The sequence below is a fragment of the Arvicanthis niloticus genome, chromosome 2 (genome assembly GCF_011762505.2).
Source record: "Arvicanthis niloticus isolate mArvNil1 chromosome 2, mArvNil1.pat.X, whole genome shotgun sequence".
Classification (NCBI taxonomy): Eukaryota; Metazoa; Chordata; class Mammalia; order Rodentia; family Muridae; genus Arvicanthis; species Arvicanthis niloticus.
Genome location: NC_047659.1, coordinates 124,156,519 through 124,161,961, shown reverse-complemented (window position 1 = coordinate 124,161,961; position 5,443 = coordinate 124,156,519). Strand labels below are relative to the sequence as shown.

General features: G+C 48.9%; 1 long non-coding RNA gene across 1 annotated transcript; it reads left to right on the top strand.

Annotated features, from left to right (window-relative positions):
* Positions 1 to 384: 384 nt before the first annotated feature.
* LOC143441474 (uncharacterized) lies at positions 385 to 4,864 on the top strand. The gene is made up of 3 exons (XR_013108921.1): positions 385 to 962; positions 1,069 to 2,371; positions 2,534 to 4,864. It is a non-coding gene; the product is annotated as an uncharacterized LOC143441474 (long non-coding RNA).
* Positions 4,865 to 5,443: the final 579 nt, after the last annotated feature.

Sequence of the window (5,443 nt, the reverse complement as noted above, 5' to 3'; positions counted from 1 at the left end):
GAACAGAGTTCTCCATGCTAATGAGGTATTATCTAGAGGCCCTGAGGATTTAGCCAATAAGCTTCCCTTCCCCCACATTTCTCCCTGCAAAAGGTATTTAATCTCTGGTTCACCCTGAGAAGGTGGTATGCACCCATTTTCCATGATGAACAGTCAATAAACAGTTTGGAACCAAGGACTATCTTTTTCATCAAGAACAGCAGTGGGGAACATGAACTTTGTCTGCAGAGCTGAGCTGCCTAAGCCTCCCCCAGAAGGCCCCTCTGCGCTCCTAGAAAACCACCAAGCTACAGACTTGGACTTTCGCCAATAAGCTAAGAGGGCTTTTGCCAATGACCTAAACCAGAGTTCCCTACCCCCACCCCCACCCCCACCCCCACCCCGCCAGCCCCCCTCCACCCCAGGCTCATCCTCAGCCCGCAGGCATCCTTCATTTTCACGACCTCCAGCAGCATCTGGATGTCCAGGAGTCTGAGAACCTCTGGGCCCCAGGCTCCTCATTGTGGGCCCAGGAAACCCCAACCCTTCATTCCAGACTCCACGTAGTTTCCAGCAGCGACTGGACGCCTGGGAGTTTGGGAACCCCAGCTTTGGCCTCCCACATCCTAGACTGCGACTTCCCACCCCCTCCCTGAACAGTGTATCTGTGTTTCCTTGAGCCCAGCACCTGACAGCAGCGGCAGCAGAGGGTGGTGACCCAGTCTAGGGTCTCCGAATTCTGTCTGCCCAGTGGCATTTCCCACACCCCAGCAGCGGGGGATAAAACTTGGAACCACAAGAGGAAGTTGGGGAAGGGAGAAAGAGCGGCACCGAGAAGCAGGGTCTCAGCCCAAGCTGGCTTTGAACTCACTATGTATTTGAGGACGCTCTTGATCTTTGAATCCTCTGCCTCCACCCCACCCCCACCCCCAGTGCTGGGGTTACAGGCATGCGCTACCACACCCAGTTTATATGGTGTTAAGGTAGGTAATGGGAACGGGGTTGCGGAGTGAGAGAGTGAGGGAGTGAGGCTTGCTTCGCAGCGAACCTATTGATTTAGAGTCTTTGTTTTTGTTGCCGTTTCTGCAGAGCTGGGATAAGACCGGCAGCATGATCTGTCAGCTATGTCTCCAGCTCCTTGGATTTGATTATAGAAACCTAGAATTATATAACTCATCCGAGGGAAGAGGAAAAACAGTGGTGGCCCGAGCGGAGGATGGAGAGAGAACTCGGAGGCTGCAGGGCTGTGGGGCTATTTCAGAACATGGTGGGGTTTGTGTCACAGCTCAGAGGTTAATGACAGCCATAAAGCCCACTCAAGCATCTTGCAGGACTGACACTTTGTGTCACTTAGCTGTATGCTGCATCCTGACCCTGGGGATTTTCAGGAGACGAGGCCACTTCAGTACAGATGTGAGTTTCATAAACTTTAAGATATGGGCGTTCTGACAAGAATAGCTCATCCTGTTAATGACTAATCCCAGACTGAATGCGGGTGTGAGAGGACAGCAGGCAGACGCTTTGAGCTCTGAGAACTGCTTCCCTGTGGACTTTCTTCTGTTTAGTGGGCAAATGAATAAAAATGACCCTAGGCAAAGAAGATCTCCACCTGGGTGCCATGACCCAAGGGCAACTGGACACAGCCAGTCCCCTGCACAGAAATACAGCAAGACAAGAGGACAGAGAGACACAGACTGTCGCATGCCCTGCCTTCCTTCTTCCTTCCGTGTATGAGTCAGACTCAACAGGAGAGAAGGCCATCATCCCAGAGCAGCAAGAATGTCAACAGTTGTTGACACGAACCTCATCAACAAACCCCTTCACGCCAACCCCAAACTGGTACTGGTTAGGTCACCAGGTGCTGTAATTGGCCAGCATCAGACTCTGCTCCTCTATACTCGCCCCACCCCCACCCCACAAGTACAGGCACCCAGGCAGGTGAACCACATCCAGTCTTCCCGTCAGTCAGCTTGTCACTCTAGAACCCACTGCCACTAGCAGGCAATCTGGAAATGCATGTCACCCTTTAAACTAAACTTCCTCTGTCTTCATTGTTCCTGGTGGCCACTGGGGGTCAGGCACCTGACGCCATCCTCTCCTTCAATCACTCGACACATCAATCAACGACCCTGGGAGAGCCAGAGAGCAGAAGAAATGTGTTCAAAGATTTGAGGCTCTGGAACTGGGGATATAGTTCAGTTGGTAAAATGCTTGCTTGTTCATTTTGGTTTTTTGGTTTTCAGGACAAGAGTTTCTCTGTGTGGCTCTGGCTATCCTGGAACTTGCCCTGAAGACCAAATTGGCTTCAAACCAGAGATGTGCCTGTCTCTGCCTCCCAGCTGCTAAGGTTGAAAGTATGCACCATCATCCGTGCCTGGCAATGACCCAAGCAGTGAGTCCAATGCCCAGAACCCACTTTAAAAAGTGGCATACACTTGTTTTGTGGTTGCCTGGGGTTTTTTGTTTGTTTGTTTGCTTGCTTGCTTGTTTTAGATTTATTATATTAGTTTATTTTGAAAAATCTTAACCTTTATTTTTTATTTTATGTGTTTAGGTGTTTTGTCTGCATATATATCTGTGTACCAACTGTGTACAGGGCCTGAGGAGGCCAGAAGAGAGCATTGGGTCCCCTGGAACTGGAGCTACAGATGTCTGTGAGCCACTGTGTGGATGCTGGGAATTGAATCCAGGTCCTCTGGAAGAGCAGCCAGTGATCTTGACTGCTGACCCATCTCTCCAGCAAACTCTCTTGTTTTTGTTTGAAGTTTTTTTTGGAGGGGGAGTGTTTATTTGGTTTGTTTTTTTAAGACGGAGTCTTTCTACATAGACAGTCCTGGCTGTCCTAAAACTCACCACACCCAGCAAACCTAGGGTATTTTTTTTTAAAGATTGAGCTTATTGTTTTAAGTTTGTGTGTATGTGTGTGTATGTGTGTATTTATGTGTGTGTGTGTGTGTGTGTGTGTGTGTGTGTGTGTGTACAGACAAAAAGCAGCTGCCCACAGAGATCAGAAGCACTGGATCCTGGAACTGGAGTGATGGGTAGTTCTGAGCTGCAAGAGGGAGCTGGCAACTGAACTGGGATCCTCTGTAAGACTAGTGTGTGCTCGTAACTGTTCACCACGATTTATTTTTATTTGTGTGTGTGTGTGTGTGTGTGTGTGTGTCAGTGTGAGTACATGCTGCGGTGGGATACCCACAGAAACCAGAAGAAGGTGTTGGATCCTTTGGATCTGAAGTAACAGCTGTGAACTGCCTGATTCGGGTCGTGGGAACTCAACAGGGTCCCCTGGAAGAGCAGGCACCAAGTGCTAGCTGTAGAACCATCATTCCAGCCCTGGCAGAATGAACTTGTAATCCCAGCTCTTGGACTGCCAAGAGGAAAAGATCCCTGGGGCTCTCTGGCCAGCCAGCCTGACCAAATAAATCAACAAGTTATGGGCCAGTGAGAGACCCAGACTCAAAAAGCAATGTGAATAGAATGTTAACGAGTTTGAGACCACTGAGAAAAGATAACCTGACTCAATTCAGATTATAATTAGCCAAATTTATTCAAAGTGCTAATAAGGCCACAGTCTCTAGCCTAAATCAGAGACTTGCCATGCAGAAGCAGATTCAGGAAGGGCTGTAAAGGGCAAACCCCCCCAAGAACTGTTCTGCTCTGCCAAGATTACAAGGTCAACGTGACCTCAAAACACTCCTTGAATGACCGTATAAGCAAATTACAGAAGCCAAAAACAGTCAGTCATATCATAGCAGGCAATGGTCACAGCTGCACGGTCTTGGGAGGGGTCAAGGAGACAGAGCTGCTGGGAACTTATCTCCAGGGACTTCAGTCAGAGACAAGTGGCTGTTAGGCACCAAGCAAATGAATAGTACAAATTGGATTTATTTACTTATTTGGTATTTTGAAACAGGGTCTCTCTGTGTAGCCCTGGCTGTCCTGGAACTAGCTCTGTAGACCAGGCTGGTCTCAAACTTAGATCTGCCTGCCTCTGCCTCTCAAGTGCTGAGATTAAAGGCGTGCGCCACCACTGCCCAGCAAAATTCGTTGGCCATACCAAATGGTGTCCTGAGAAAGGACACCTGTGGGTGACCTCTGACCTCCACAAGCACACACGCACGCACACACACACACACACACACACACACACACACACACGCTCACACATACTTACACCAATGTATTTAAAGATTTGAGACACCAAGATTTCAGCCCAGGTCTGTGAAGTGGAAGCTTCTAGTTCTTTGGAAAGTTAGTTCCGTCAAATGATGTTTTTGCTCAGGCACACAGGTGAAAGGATGAATTGTTCAGGCAAGTATGTGGAAGACTGTTTTCCTGAAGCAGACCCAGGTGAAAGGATGTTTTGCTACAGCAAACATGTGAAAGGACCCTTGAGGAAGGACTATAAATATGACTCCACAGACAGTGGAAGACTTACACTGAACCTTGGTTTGCTTTGCTCTGTCTCGCTATTCTTCGCTAACAACATGCATATATTGGTTTGATTTACATCACACTGCTGAGCTCAACTTGTGGTAACACCCGTACTGAGGGCTTCCTGTATCAGCTTGCCATTCCCGAGGTCTCCTCTTAGGCTAGTTAGCCTGGCAGTTTCTTCAGCATTGAACTACAGCTGCCTGTGGTCTGCCTGCCTAGAGGACTGGTCTGCAGCTGCTGAATCATGCTTAGTGTTTGCTATGGGACTGAACTGCTGCCAAAGAAGATCGAGCTCACCCCCAAAGAACTATTGCTGAACAGATCCACATCCCCCATATCCTAGTAACTTTTCTCTTCCACTACCTCTGATGGGTGGTGAGCTAGAGGAGAGGTTGAACCCTTATTAAAAGTAGGTTGCAAAAAGAATGTCTGCCTACAGGTCTGTTTGAAGTCAGAGCCCACACTGCCTCTCACAGCCTTGGGAAATAAGAAGATTCAGGGTTCTTTACGGTTTGGGCCAGGCCAGTGGTGCTGGCTGCTTCTGAAGGCTGGGGTCTGGCTGTGGAAGTGGCCTTGGAAAGGTGAAATGGCTTTAGTTCTTCCGTTTATTTTAATTGGATATTTTATTTGTTTACATTTCAGATGTTATCCCCATTCCCGGTTTCCCCTCTGCAAACCCCTTATCCCACCCCTCCTTCCCCTGCTTCTATGAGGGGGCTCCCCCACCCACCCAACCACTCCACCTCACCACCCTAGCATTCCCCTACACTGGGGCATCGAGCCTTCACAGGACCAAAGCCCTCTCCTCCTATTGATACCAGATAAGACCATCCACTGTTACATATTTGGCTGGAGCCATGGGTTCCCCCATGTGTATTCTTTGCTTGGTGGTTTAGTCCCTGGGAGCTCTGGGGGCTCTGTTTGGTTAATGTTATTTCTCCTATGGGGTTGCAACCCCTTCAGCTTCTTCAGTCCTTTCTCCTTACTCCTCCATTGGGGGGAGGGGGTGTCCCTGTGTTCAGTC